The sequence below is a fragment of the Hemitrygon akajei genome, chromosome 17 (assembly GCF_048418815.1).
Source record: "Hemitrygon akajei chromosome 17, sHemAka1.3, whole genome shotgun sequence".
Taxonomy (NCBI): Eukaryota; Metazoa; Chordata; class Chondrichthyes; order Myliobatiformes; family Dasyatidae; genus Hemitrygon; species Hemitrygon akajei.
The window spans coordinates 2,083,855-2,099,203 of NC_133140.1; the positions used below are offsets into that span (position 1 = coordinate 2,083,855).

General features: G+C 48.3%; 1 protein-coding gene across 1 annotated transcript in view; it reads right to left on the reverse strand.

Moving 5' to 3' along the window:
• Positions 1-9,811, reverse strand: part of LOC140740440 (oxidative stress-induced growth inhibitor 1-like) — a 36,880-nt gene extending 27,069 nt beyond the window's left edge. Inside the window, exons 1-2 of the mRNA XM_073069573.1 lie at positions 9,734-9,811; positions 2,751-2,875 (exon numbers count right to left, since the gene is read on the reverse strand). The gene's annotated coding sequence lies outside the window, so the exon portion shown is untranslated. The remainder of the gene's footprint in view (positions 1-2,750; positions 2,876-9,733) is intronic.
• Between the last annotated feature and the right edge of the window lie 5,538 nt (positions 9,812-15,349).

Genomic DNA, 15,349 nt, shown 5'->3' on the forward strand with positions numbered 1-15,349 from the left:
ACTTTGTACATGGCAATGCTGCCTGTTCCCAAGAGGAAGAAGAAGCAGTGGAATGTTGAATGGATGCCGGAGGTGTCGTCGTGGTTACTGGCAGCAGCTGGAACAACAACAAATATGAAGCTCCCACAAGCCACTTCTGGAACAGAGCCTTTCTCACGGAGAGTAGCTGGAATTTTCCTGCTTGAGCTCAGACTGACGCAGAATACAGAACCATTTAGCACTGTAACAGGCCACTCAGCCCATTCTCGACAAGACGGGACATTGAAACTGAAGCATAAAGTCAGAGGTCTGAAGAATACCACATTGTCATTCCCAATGATTCTCCCTTCCATTTCCCCTGTGTTATTTTTCCACAAGTCATTCAGAGTTTGAATAAACCCTCGTTAACTTGTTTTGCACATGTTCTACCTGGACTATATCCTTCCTTGCAGGGGAGACAAGGCCAGTACATCAAACTCCAGATCTGGTTGTACTGGGGCCACATGTATTTGGAGTTAGCTGGCTCTCATTGTCTTATAGTGAAGTTCAACACATTGTTTGCCTTCTCAATGAACTTGCTACACCTGCATGTTCATTTGATACATGGATACTCTGGTCTCTCTGAACACCAGAACATCTTTAAACCTCTCGCCAAAGAACAAAGCACTGTGTCCTTTTCTGTCTTCCTATGAAAGTGGGAGAGTTCCTCACATTGCACGCCTCATTGCACCTGCCGGCTGCTTTCCTAGCCACACAGCCTCTCTCACTCTGCAGGATGCCTGGCCAGCTTTGTGCCATCGAATCCCCTCCCTCTGTGACCATCCGTGATGTTGGACAGCCACTGTGTCCAAACAAAGAAAAATACCCAACTGCTCCCCTCATCTTCTGAGGCAGTCCCTCAGCACTGACGGTGACCTGCACCCTCCCTCGGGGGGTGGCTGATGGGGTGTGTGAAGAGTCTGTTACGCACTGTCCTGTTTGCTCCCAATAAATGAATTTGAGGGTCTCAGTACAATCCAAAAGATCCTCCTTCACTAAGAGCGGTCACAAGTCAGAGGGCCACAGAAGTGCATCGGATGCTCCAGAAGATCTGGCCACACTTTAGCCCCATACACCTAATCTTTGGTTCCACCCCAGTGTGGAGGGAGGGGGCTCACTTAGAGTTCTTCTGGGCATGGCCAAGGTGGTCTGTGCTGAGGGCTCCTCACAAGCTGACCTGTTCCTCTTCGGTGGCTATGACTGTGCCAGTGTGTCCCTGGGAAATAGCCCGTGGTGTGCATGAGTGCAGAGTGATGAGCATGTCACAGGGATGAACTGTAAATGCTGTGTACGGTGAAGCAGTATAACATTGCATTCTGTAACCATTGAATAATCCTCTTTCAGAAGAGGAAAGGAAAAGGAGGCTTTGAACACATCCCTGAATGTTTTCCTCTCTAACCTCCTCCCATGAATGAACACATCCTTGGAGACTAATGATAAAGTTAGTCAAAGTCAGCATGGCTTCTGTAAAGGAAATCTTGCCTGACGAATCTGTTAGAATTCTTCGAGTAAGTAACAAGTAGGCTGGACAAAGGAGAGGCAGCGGATGTCATTTACTTGGATTTCAGATGGCTTTTGATAAGGTGCCACACATGAGGCTGCTTAACCAAATAAAATCCTCTGGTGTTACAGGGAAGATACTGGTATGGACAGAGGAATGGCTGACAGGCAGGAGGCAGCGAGTGGGAATAAAGGGGGCCTTTTCTGGTTGGTTGCCAGTGACGAGAGGTGTTCCTCAGGGGTCAGTGTGGCAAAGTATGTGAATTATACGAAGATAGGATATGCAGTGCTGAGGAAGCAATGTGATTGCAGCAGGACTTAGACAAATTGGAAGAATGGGCAAAAAAGTGGCAATGGAATACAGTGTTGGGAAATGTATGGTAATACATTTTGGTAAAAGGAACAATAGTGTGAAATATTATCGAAAGAGAAGCTAGTTCAAACATCAGAGGTGCAGAGGGACTTAGGAGTCCTCATGCAAGACTCCCAGAAAGTTAACGTTCAGGTTGAGTCTGTGGTAAAGATGGCAAATGCAATGTTGGCATTTATTTCAATAGGAATAGAATATAAAATCAAGGAGTCAACTTTACAAGACACTAGTCAGGCTGCTCTTGAGGTATTGTCAACAGTTTTGGGCCTCATATCTTGGAAGGGATGTGTTGTCTTTGGAGAGAGTTCATAGGAGGTTCATGAGGATTATTCCAGGGATGAAGAGGTTAACATATGATGAGTGTTTGGCAGCTTTGGGTGTGTACTCACTGTAATTTAGAAGAATGCATGGGGATCTCATTAATGTTGAAAGGACGAGATAAAGTGGATGTGGAGAGGATGTTTCCTATGGTGGGGGTATCCAGAACCAGAGGGCACAGCCTCAAACTTGAGGAGTGACCTTTTAGAGCAGAGGTAAGGAAGAATTTTTTTAAACAGGGTGGTGAATCTGTGGAATGCTCTGCCACAGACTGCGGTGGAGGCCAAGTCCGTGTGTATATTTAAGGCAGAAGTTTAACGTTTCATGATCGGTCTGTGTATCAAAGAGTATGGCGAGAAGGTGGGTGTAAGGGTTTGAGTGGGGTCCGAGATCAGCCATGATGGAATAACAGAGCAGACTCAATGGGCTTAATGGCCTAATTCTGTCCCTTTGTATTATGGTCTTATTCCTGACTGCTTTCCTCTAGTAACCCCTTCCAATGAATGAACACTTCCTTGAATATTTTCCTCTGGTAATTTCTTACCTTGACAAACTTCAGTCGTGAAGCAGGGTCTCAACCCAAATGGTTGACCATCCCATCCCTCACAGATGTAGTTCGACCCACTGAGTTATTCCAGCAGTTTTTCTTTCACTCCAGATTTCCAACACCTGTATCCAAATAGGAGATCTGATGTTAAGCCTGTGAATGACACAGCTAAGCCCAAAGTAATCAACTGACACGGGAAACAGTTCCTGGGGAAGTTGGATCACTTATTATTCCAGTGGAACATTCTGCAGAAACATTTTTGGGAATATCACTCTGGAACACTGAGGTATGGGTGTGGGAAGTCTTGATCTCGGAAGCATATAGGAGGACAGGGACCTTCATCGTCTGCCCCTCCTTCTTAGTCTGGCTTCAGCCCCCTTCCTTTCCAGCCCTGATGACCGGTCCTGGCCTATAATGTCAACTGTTTATTTCCCTCCATCGATGCTGCCGTGAGTTCCACCAGCGCCTGTGTGTCTCAGTCAATTGTTAGCTCTGTGTTTTATTTGAGGCCTTGATATCCTTAACTGATGAAAGCATTTCCAATAGATTGAAGGCTGTGGTGAGTGTCAGGCCTCAGTTCCTCCCAGAACATGGAAAGAACTATAGGTTTTGTGGTGGGTCTGTCCCTACCTCCCTCGATTCTATGGTCCACCTTCCCTTCCTGTCAGACTCCAACTTCTTCCACCCTTGCTCACTTTTATTTATCACCTCCCAGCTTCTGACAACAGCCCCACTCTCCCCCTCCCTAATCTGCTTATTTGCCCTCCTCATCTGGATCCACCTGTGTCCTGCCAGCTCTTGCTCCACCCTTTCTACTGGCCACCACCGCTCTTGCTTTCCAGTCCAGATGAAGGACGTGATCCATATCATCAACTGTCCATTCCCCTCCACAGATGCTGCCTGACCCACTGTGCTCCGTGTGCTGCAGGCTTGCAGGACAGTGTTTCATGGTGGACTGGCCGGGAGAGGACCTTTCATTTTGAAGCTGCTGAGCGGAAGTCTCATTCCATCACAAGTTTCAAGGAATATATTGGCGATGATTTGCAGATTGGCTTCTGAATGTGTAGAAAAAGATGCCAGATATTGGGGAGGGCAGGTAAGTGTAGGACTGATTTCTCAAGGCAGACAAATGTCAGAAGCGATCCCAACAGACCATCTCGACTGGCTTTTGGAGGCTGGAAGTGGCCATACACCAAGTGTCTCTCTTGGGGCTGTCTAGATGCTCCATGCAGGACAGAATCCACACCACAGCTCTTCGTCCACTCTGATGACTCTGGATCTGAGTTCTCCTGAGGCACAGAGTACGGACGCCTCCTTCCTTGATGACAGTTCCTGACCCAGCCGCTCTTCCAAATCCAGGAGATGAGTCTGTGGGGAAATTCTGGCTTCTGGCACAGACAAGTAGCTTCTCCCTGGCAGCATGAACATCAAAGTTCAAAGTAAACTTATTATCAAAGTAGATATATACAACCCTGAGATTCATTTTCCTGTGGGCGCACACAATAATTGTAATAGAATTAATGAAAGACCACACCAACAAGGTGAACAACCAATGTGCAAAAGACAACAAACTTCAAATACAAACAGAAATAATAACAGTAATATTATTAATAAATAAATATACAATAAATATTGAGAACATAAGATGTAGAGTCCTTGAAAGTGGATCCGTAGGTTGTGGGAACATTTCAGTGATTGGCATGTGAAGTTCTCCCATTTGGTTGAAGGACAATAATGGTTGCGGGGTAATCACTATTTCTGAACTTGGTGGTGTGAGTCCTGAGGCTTCTTCCTGAAGGCAGCAATGAGAAAAGAGCAGGTCCTGGGTGTGGGGTCCACGATGATGAATGCTGATTTCCTGTGACAATACTCCATTTGGATGTGCTCGATGGTGGGGTGGGCTTTACTCATGGTGGAGGAGGCTGTATCCACTACTTTTGGAAAATTTTTCATTCAAGGACATTGGTGTTTCCATACCAGGCTGTGATGCAGCCAGTCAATACACTCTCCACTCCATCTATGAAAGTTTGCCAAAGTTTTATATGTCATGCCAAATCTTCCAAGACTTTAAACTCCTAAAGAAGTAGAGGCACTACGGTGCTTTCCTCATAATTGCACTTACATGCTGGGCCCAGGGCAAGTCCTCTGAAATGATAACACCGAGGGATTTGAAGTTGCTGACCCTCTCCACCTTTGATTCCCCCGATGAGGACTCTCTCATGAATCTCAGGTTTCCTCCTCCTGAAGTCAATAATAAGCTCCTTGGTCTTGCTGACATTGAGTGAGAGGTTGTTGTTGTGGCACCACTCAGCCAGATTCTCAATCTCCCTCCTGATTCATTACCACCTTTGATTCGGCCTACAACAGTGATGTCAGCAAACTTGACTATGGCATTAGAACTGTCTGAGCCACACTCTGAGAGGTGTAAGGTGAGTAGAGCAGGGGCTAAGCACACAGCCTCGTGGTGCACTCGTACTGAAGGAGATCATGGAGGCGATGCTGCTGTTAATCTGAACTGACTGGAGTCTGCAAGTGAGGAAATCGAGCATCCAATTGCACAAGGAGGTACTGAGGCCAAGGTCTTGAAGCTTGTTGATTAGTTTGGAGGAGATGGTAGCATTGACTGCCAAGCTGTAGTTGATAACGAGAATCCTCACTTAGGGACTTGATCTAGGCTACACAATGGTGAGGTGAGATCAGTGATTGTACATTTGTACAGCATGGGCCCTTCAGTCCATAGCATCCATACTGAACTTTCCACTTGTTAACAAGGGGAACAAGCACAAGGCAGTGCAAAAGTGCATATTGATTTATCTCATCACCTGGGAGAGGGAACATGGGATGTCTGCATTACCTGCATCATGACAGGATCAATAACCTCTGCATTAACCAATACTCCATCATCTCCATCAAACTGGTCTCCAAACGCGGGCATTGACCAAAGCCCCACCACAAGATGGCTGGCAATGTTCCCAACGGCCATTCAAAGAAGGCTCCTCTCAAACATAAAATCGAGGTGAGGCAGAATCCATGGAGGGAAATGAATGGTTCACGTTTCAGGTTGGCGTCACTCAGATGGACATTTCATTCACCCATTGTCTACTTCCTTCCACACCTGCTGAGTTCCTCCAGTAGCTTGTGCGTGTTGCTCCATGTTTCCATCAGCTTCAGCATCCTGTTTTTCACTGACAGCCTGTCGACTTCTATCCTACAAGGAGCCCACTATTTACTGGCTGCCCTGAGGGCCCCACAGTTAGCACGTGCAAGGAAAAGAAGCCACCAGGTCCAGTTTGATGAGATTGAGCAGGAGGTCCAGTAGCTAACTCGGCAGTGCACTTGGAGGAAAGGACCTGCCCCCCTTGTTCCTGACAGCAGGGAAACCCATGTTGAAGAACACGTGCTACATGGAGCCCGGCTCCTGACAGCAGGGAAACCCGTGTTGAAGAACACGTGCTACATGGAGCCCGGCTCCTGACAGCAGGGAAACCCGTGTTGAAGAACACGTGCTACATGGAGCCTGGCTCCTGACAGCAGAGAAACCCGTGTTGAAGAACACGTGCTACATGGAGCCCGGCTCCTGACAGCAGAGAAACCCGTGTTGAAGAACACGTGCTACATGGAGCCCGGCTCCTGACAGCAGGGAAACCCGTGTAGAAGAACACATGGTACATGGAGTCCAGCTCCTGACAGCAGGGAAACCCGTGTTGAAGAACACGTGGTACATGGAGCCCGGCTCCTGACAGCAGAGAAACCCGTGTTGAAGAACACGTGGTACATGGAGTCCAGCTCCTGACAGCAGAGAAACCCATGTTGAAGAACACGTGCTACATGGAGCCCGGCTCCTGACAGCAGAAAAACCCGTGTTGAAGAACACGTGGTACATGGAGTCCAGCTCCTGACAGCAGAGAAACCCGTGTTGAAGAACACGTGCTACATGGAGCCCGGCTCCTGACATCAGGAAAACCCGTGTTGAAGAACACGTGGTACATGGAGCCCGGCTCCTGACAGCAGGGAAACCCGTGTTGAAGAACACGTGCTACATGGAGCCCGGCTCCTGACAGCAGGGAAACCCATGTTGAAGAACACGTGGTACATGGAGTCCAGCTCCTGACAGCAGGGAAACCCATGTTGAAGAACACGTGGTACATGGAGCCCGGCTCCTGACAGCAGGGAAACCCGTGTTGAAGAACACGTGCTACATGGAGCCCGGGTCCTGACAGCAGGGAAACCCGTGTTGAAGAACACGTGGTACATGGAGTCCAGCTCCTGACAGCAGGGAAACCCGTGTTGAAGAACACGTGGTACATGGAGTCCAGCTCCTGACAGCAGGGAAACCCATGTTGAAGAACACGTGGTACACGGAGCCCGGCTCCTGACAGCAGGGAAACCCGTGTTGAAGAACACGTGCTACATGGAGCCCGGCTCCTGACAGCAGGAAAACCCGTGTTGAAGAACACGTGCTACATGGAGTCCGGCTCCTGACAGCAGAGAAACCCGTGTTGAAGAACACGTGCTACATGGAGTCCGGCTCCTGACAGCAGAGAAACCCGTGTTGAAGAACACGTGGTACATGGAGTCCGGCTCCTGACAGCAGGGAAACCCGTGTTGAAGAACACGTGCTACATGGAGCCCGGCTCCTGACAGCAGAGAAACCCGTGTTGAAGAACACGTGGTACATGGAGCCCGGCTCCTGACAGCAGGGAAACCCGTGTTGAAGAACACGTGCTACATGGAGTCCGGCTCCTGACAGCAGGGAAACCCGTGTTGAAGAACACGTGGTACATGGAGCCCGGCTCCTGACAGCAGGGAAACCCGTGTTGAAGAACACGTGGTACATGGAGCCCGGCTCCTGACAGCAGGGAAACCCGTGTTGAAGAACACGTGCTACATGGAGCCCGGCTCCTGACAGCAGGGAAACCCGTGTTGAAGAACACGTGGTACATGGAGTCCAGCTCCTGACAGCAGGGAAACCCGTGTTGAAGAACACGTGGTACATGGAGCCCGGCTCCTGACAGCAGAGAAACCCGTGTTGAAGAACACGTGATACATGGAGCCCGGCTCCTGACAGCAGAGAAACCCGTGTTGATGAACACGTGCTACATGGAGCCCGGCTCCTGACAGCAGGGAAACCCGTGTTGAAGAACACGTGGTACATGGAGCCCAGCTCCTGACAGCAGGAAAACCCATGTTGAAGAACACGTGGTACATGGAGCCCGGCTCCTGACAGCAGGGAAACCCGTGTTGAAGAACACGTGGTACATGGAGCCCGGCTCCTGACAGCAGAGAAACCCGTGTTGAAGAACACGTGCTACATGGAGCCCGGCTCCTGACAGCAGAGAAACCCGTGTTGAAGAACACGTGGTACATGGAGTCCAGCTCCTGACAGCAGGGAATCCCGTGTTGAAGAACACGTGGTACATGGAGCCCGGCTCCTGACAGCAGAGAAACCCGTGTTGAAGAACACGTGGTACATGGAGTCCAGCTCCTGACAGCAGGGAATCCCGTGTTGAAGAACACGTGGTACATGGAGCCCGGCTCCTGACAGCAGAGAAACCCGTGTTGAAGAACACGTGGTACATGGAGTCCAGCTCCTGACAGCAGAGAAACCCGTGTTGAAGAACACGTGGTACATGGAGCCCAGCTCCTGACAGCAGGGAATCCCGTGTTGAAGAACACGTGGTACATGGAGCCCGGCTCCTGACAGCAGAGAAACCCGTTTTGAAGAACACGTGGTACATGGAGTCCAGCTCCTGACAGCAGGGAATCCCGTGTTGAAGAACACGTGGTACATGGAGCCCGGCTCCTGACAGCAGAGAAACCCGTGTTGAAGAACACGTGGTACATGGAGTCCAGCTCCTGACAGCAGAGAAACCCGTGTTGAAGAACACGTGGTACATGGAGCCCAGCTCCTGACAGCAGAGAAACCCGTGTTGAAGAACACGTGGTACATAGAGTCCAGCTCCCAAGCAGCTGACACATGGCTATGACATGCACGACTCCTTCACAAATGCTGAGGTCACACAGAGCGGAAACATCAAACGTGCCTCTCCACCAACAGTCGGTGATGGGGGTGGGGGGGTGCGTGTAACTCGGTAATGGACAGAAATACAGTAAACGCCTATTTGAAAGAGCAAAGTTGTCAGCCTCACGAGGGCCCCCTGACTCTGTGGACCAGAATCAGTCTCCAGGAGAGATGGGAATCAGGAAAGAGATGTTGCCGGACTGCCAACCAAAGACCTGGCAGCAGACGTTGTCCGTGCAGACGGTGTACAGATCCATAGAGAACTTCTGGACCCAAATCCAAAAGCGACAGCTGGCTGTGGAGAAAGCAGGTTGGCTCACAGCAACTCCGTCAGGCCAGTGGAGCCACCCAGCTCTCCCAGTATCAGCCTTCACCCGAGCACACAAAAGCTTGCCCTTGCTGCCAGACCAGTAATGCATCCCCAACACCCCGCCTAGGGCCAGCCCCTGCCCCGTCAGCACAACGCCTGTCGGCAGAGGCCGTTGCTCGGGATGGGGTCCACCCAGCTAAGAAAAGCCAGGATCGGGAGCTGGGCGCGAACCCGTTACCTGAGCCTTGGCCTTAACTGCTGCAGACTTCGGGGAGGGAGCTGATGAGGTTGGGAGGCTGTTGACAAAGAGATGGAAGTTGGCCCCATCCTTACCCAACTTCCACGAGACGTAGTGGAGAAGACAACTGAGTGATTCTTGTTGTAAGAGACCAGATCTGCCTCTTCCTGTCAATATCATCCATGCTCGAGGCAGGGGCCAGAGGCCATTTGACATAGAGATTTTTGAGAGGATGCCTGACTTGAGAGGGGTGGCAGAGAGGGGCCACTATATGCCTAGCACCTCCCAGCAGCTCCAGTGGGGAGGGAGGAGTGTAATCACACCACATCTACCGCCCCCACCAACCCTTCAACATTTAGACCACAGCCACTGGTGTTACAAGCAGGAACATTGACAGATGAAGCACTTACCAGCTGGGGCTGCACTCCAGGGGGACGGCCAGCTCACCGACCTGCAGGAACTCTGCTCGTTCTTGGCTCTGCCTCGGGAATTTACAGTGGCAAGGAGGAGCCTGAGCAGCAGAGGCGTGTCGGGAAAAGCTGCTGAGAGAGAATGACTCAGCACAAGTTCTCCACGAGCCAGCAGGGTTGGGATACTGAGGGAGAGCACAGGGTAAAGGCACGTCCCACAGACAGACATCCAACAGCACGAACACCAATGCTCCTGAATATGCTGATCAGCCGGTACAAGGAAAGGAAAAGGTTACCTGCAATGTTTTATTTTCATGTATATTCATACATTACGAATAAAGATTATTTTTGAAATTATAAAAAGTATGCATGTGTGCTGAAACAAAAGTACTCCCACTCTCCACACTCTCAAACTCCACACTTTGACCCTGCACTCTCTGACCCTCCATTCTCTGACCCTTCATTATCTGACCCTTCACATCTGACCCTCCACGCTCTGACCCTTCACACCTGAAGCTCTACACTCGGACCTCCCACAATCTGAACCTTCACAGCCTGACTCTCCACACCCTGACCCTTCATACTCTGACTCCTCACACTCTGACCCTCCACACTTTGACCCTTTACATTCCGACACTCCACACTCCGATTTTCCACTTTCTAACCCTTCACACTCTGTGACCCATGACACCGTACAGTTTCATGTTATGGTCTCTTGTATTGAGCTTTAAGACTCTGACCCACCAGACTCCAGGCCCTCACATAGTAATCCTGCCCACTCTCAGATCAGCCCAGCCCTTCAGGTGCAAACACTAGCCCCTCCTATCACAAATAAATGCTTATAGTATTCTTCTCCCATTCACAAAAGTTTAGTCACATGAAGTCATAACATTTTATCCAGGGCCTTGCTGAGACTTGTTCAACTTTTTCATGTGATGAAAAGTGTCTGCTAAGTAGGCCTTTCAACATCAAAGCACTTGGCAAAATCAACGAGGTCCTGGAGGGGGCTCAGCTTCCAAGCATTGCAGGCACTTTGCTGCTCCAGCAGTTCCACTGGCCAGGCCACGTGTCTCGTACGGACAACTCCAGGTTACCGAAAGCAGTACTTCAGGGCAAGAGAGATCATGGTGCCCTGCGCAAGAGGTCCACAGACCAACTTAAGCAGCAGCTGTCTCAGACAAATGATGAGATCAACGAGTGTCTGCAGCCGAGCCGGCTTGTGACAGAGACCGTTGGAGAACGCTGATCCACGGTGCAGCCAAGAATTTTGAGGAAACCAGAAGAGTGACTGCTGAAGAGAAGAGGAGACGTAGGAAGTGCCCACATCCCAGCTGCTCCCGAGTCCCTACTGAGCCGGTCTGCAGATCCAGAATCGTCACCGACGATCGTGCATTCACTCCTGAGGACTCTTCTTCCTTCCTGATCATCACAAGTGAAGACCCAGTCGTCGTCATCATTGAGCGTGAAACCTTCTCAATTTCTCGTACTGCATCTTGTCCGAGCATTTTACCCACTATAATTTTACATGCCGACATTATTAGCTTCTCACCAACTGTGTGACGTTTCCTTTTCTGGGTAATAAGTTCTGCTGCTAAGTAACTTGCTTTTTGGGTCTTACCTGTGGCTTCATCAACAAAAGCTTTACTCTTTGGGATTCCAAAAGCTGTTTAAAATAACCTGCACTTTTATGAGTCACATGGCTGTGATTTGGAGTTAAGTGGCTTTTCCGTTTTGCTGGGGCCATTGCTGCATTTGTAGGTTGTTAACCACAGACCAGGCACAATGGGATAGGAAAACTTGGATCACCAATCCATGATATGCACCTTTCATTGTAAAGGCAGTTGTTGCACTAGTGCAGTGAAATGACTCAGAAGATTGTAATTCAAAGATCACCATATTGGACCATCAGACATGTCTGTAAAACACAGGAGTTAAAATATAGAAATGCGTGAGTCCATTCAATGCTGGGAAAACACACTTTTGGTGAATCAGGATTCTAATCCCATTTCTTAACCCCACCCAGATGCGCATCTTCCCAGTAAAGTGACCTCCCAATGTCTCTCAGAAGCTTCACTGGCCAGTTATTTCCCATTCTGTATTTACTCGTATCCTCCCAGACTGTCTGTAGTTCCTTCTGCGTTGGCTGCCCCATGCAAAAACTTGACACCAGTGCTCACCAAGTGCTTTCTAGTCTCCTTTAGTCATCATGACGTAACTTCAACAAAATTCTGGCACTAGACACAAATTTCCCTCCCCTTCCAGTATTCTATTTGTGACCTTTTTTCCTGCAGGTCAATGACCATGGAATGCTCACTTTAGAACCAAGAACTGAGACGGTAAAGCAACTGTCAGGCCATTTAGCCTTTGATACAGTCTTAATGGCAATTTAGGTTAAATGTCCACCTCCTGTCTATGATCCTCCTCCTGTGTATGCATCAGTATCACAATGGAATACGGTGAGAGGAGCTTGCCCAGGTGGATTGGAAAAGGATACTGGCGGGAAGATGACAGAGCAGAAATGGACGGTTTCTGGGACTCGTTCGCAAGACACAGGATAGATATGCCCCACAGAAGAAAAAGTTTTCAAATGGCAGGGGTAGGCAACTGTGGCTGAAAAGGGAAGTTCAGGACTGTATAAAAGCAAAGGAAGGGGCATATAAGGTAGCAAAAGTGAGTAAGAAGTTGGTTGATTGGGAAGCTTTTAAAATCCAACAAAAGGCAATTGATAAAGCTATAAGAAGGGGAAGGATGAAGTATAAAGGCAAACTAGCCAATAATATAAAGCAGGATACTAAAAGTTTTTTTCAGTTATATAAAGAGTAAAAAGGAGGTGAAAGTTAATATTGAACCACTGGAAAATGATGCTGGTGAGGCAGCAATGGGGACAAAGAAATGGCAGATAAACTTAATGGTTATGTTGCATCAGTCTTCACTGTGGAAGACACTAGCAGTGTGCCAGAGGTCTGTGAGTGTCAGGGAGCAGGAGTGCTATTGCTATTACAAAGGAAACAGTACAAGGCAAACTCAAAGGTCTTAAGGTGGATAAGTCATCTGGACCAGACGGAAGACATCCCAGAGTCCTGAGAGAGGTTGCTGAAGAGACAACAGATGCATTGGTCATGATCTTTCAAGAATCACTTGATTCTGGCATGGTCCCAGAGGACTGGAAGATTGCAAATGTCACTCCAGTCTTTAAGAATGGATGAAGGCAAAAGAAAGGAAATTATAGGCCAGTTAGCCTAACCTCAGTGGTTGGGGAAGTGTAGGAGTCCATTATTAAGGATGAGGTTTCAGGGTACATGGAGACTAATGATAAAATATGTCAAAGTCAGAATGGCTTTTGTAAAGGGAAACCTTGTCTGACAAATCTGTTAGAGTTCTTCAAGGAAGTAACAAGCAGGATGGACAAAGGAGAGACAGTGAGTATTATTTACTTGGATTTTCAGAAGGCATTTGATATGATGCCATGCATGAGGCTGCTTAACAAGATAAAATCTTATGGCATTACAGGAAAGATACTGGCATGGATAGCAGAATCGCTAACAGGCAGCAGGTAGCGAGTAGGAATAAAAGGGGCCTTTTCTGGTTGGCTGCCAGTGACTGGTGGTGTTCCTCAAGGGTCAGTATTGGGAACACTACTTTTTAATTTGTTTGTCAGTGATTTGGATAATGGAATTGATGGTTTTGTGGCAAAGTTTGTGGATGATACGAGGATAGGTGGAGGGGCAGGTAGTGCTGAGGAACCAATGTGATTGCAGCTGGACTTAGACACTAAAATGGGCAAAATGGGAAAAATGGGCAAAAAACAGTCAGATGGAATAGTGTTGGGAAATGTATGATTGTGCATTTTGGTAAAAGGAACAATAGTGCAGGCTAAAATCTAAATGGGGAGAAGGTTCAAACTTCAGAGGTGCTGAGGAACTTACAGGGTCTTCATGCAAGACTCTCAGATGGTTAACGTACAGGTGAGTCTGTGGTAAAGTAGACAAAAGCAATTTTGGCATTTATTTCAAGGGGAATAGAATATAAAAGCAAGGAGATAATGCTGAGCCTTTAATAAGACACAAGTCAGACTGCACTTGGAGTATTGTCAACAGTTTTTGGGCCCCGTATATTAGAGAGTCCAGAGAAGGTTCATGAGGTTGATTCTGGGAATGAAGGGGTTAACATATGAGGAGTGTTTGGCAACTTTGGACCTGTACTCACTGGAATCTGGAAGAATGAGGGGGATCTCATTGAAACCTACCAAATGTTGAAAGGCCTAGGTAAGGTGGATGTGGAGAGGATGTTTCCTCTGGTGGGGATATCCAGAACTAAAGGGGACAGTTTCAAAGTTGAGGGCCGACCTTTTAGAACAGAGGTGAGGGAGTATTTTCTTAGCTGAAGAGTAGAGAATTTGTGGAATTTTCTGCCACAGACTGTGGTGGAGGTTCATGACTAGGTTCATGGGTATATTTAAGGCAGAAGTTGATTGTTTTCTGATTTGTCAGAGCATCAAAGGATATGGTGAGAAGGCAGGTGTATGGGGTTGAATGGGATCCGGGATCAGCCATGACGGAATGGCGGAGCAGACTCGATGGGCTAATTCTGCTCCTATGTCTTATTGGCGTATGGCTATCTGTCTCAATTCCCTTCATATATATGTGTCTATCTGAAAGCATCTTTAATTCCACTGGACTGTCTGTTTCGACTGCTATCCCAGGTAACCTATCCCTGCATAAGATAACATCCCTCACATTGCTTTTAAACTTTTTCTATGTAATTGTAGAAGCAAAACCATTAAAAATGTTTGACATTTCTATCCTGGGGAAAAGATTTTGACCCTCTACCCTATCTGTGCCTCTCAATCTTGGTGTGGTCTCCATCAGCCTCTGAGGGATAACCACCCAAGTTTGTCCAACCTTTCCTGAAAGCTCAGTTGCTCTAATCCGGGCAATTTTCATTGTAACCCTTTTCTGTGCCCTCTCCACTTGCTTCCTACAATGGGCTGACCGGAACAGCCGGCAGTACTGGGTCCGGTCTGAGTAAAGTTTTATATAATGGGCTGACCGGAGCAGCTGGCAGTACTGGGACCGGTCTGAGTAAAGTTTTATATAATGGGCTGACAATGGGCTGACCGGAGCAGCTGGCAGTACTGGGTCCGGTCTGAGTAAAGTTTTATATAATGGGCTGACAATGGGCTGACCGGAGCAGCTGGCAGTACTGGGTCCGGTCTGAGTAAAGTTTTATATAATGGGCTGACAATGGGCTGACCGGAGCAGCTGGCAGTACTGGGTCCGGTCTGAGTAAAGTTTTATATAATGGGCTGACCGGAGCAGCTGGCAGTACTGGGTCCGGTCTGAGTAAAGTTTTATATAATGGGCTGACCGGAGCAGTTGGCAGTACTGGGTCCGGTCTGAGTAAAGTTTTATATAATGGGCTGACAATGGGCTGACCGGAGCAGCTGGCAGTACTGGGTCCGGTCTGAGTAAAGTTTTATATAATGGGCTGACCGGAGCAGGTGGCAGTACTGGGTCCGGTCTGAGTAAAGTTTTATATAATGGGCTGACCGGAGCAGCTGGCTGTACTGGGTCCGGTCTGAGTAAAGTTTTATACAATGGGCTGACAATGGGCTGA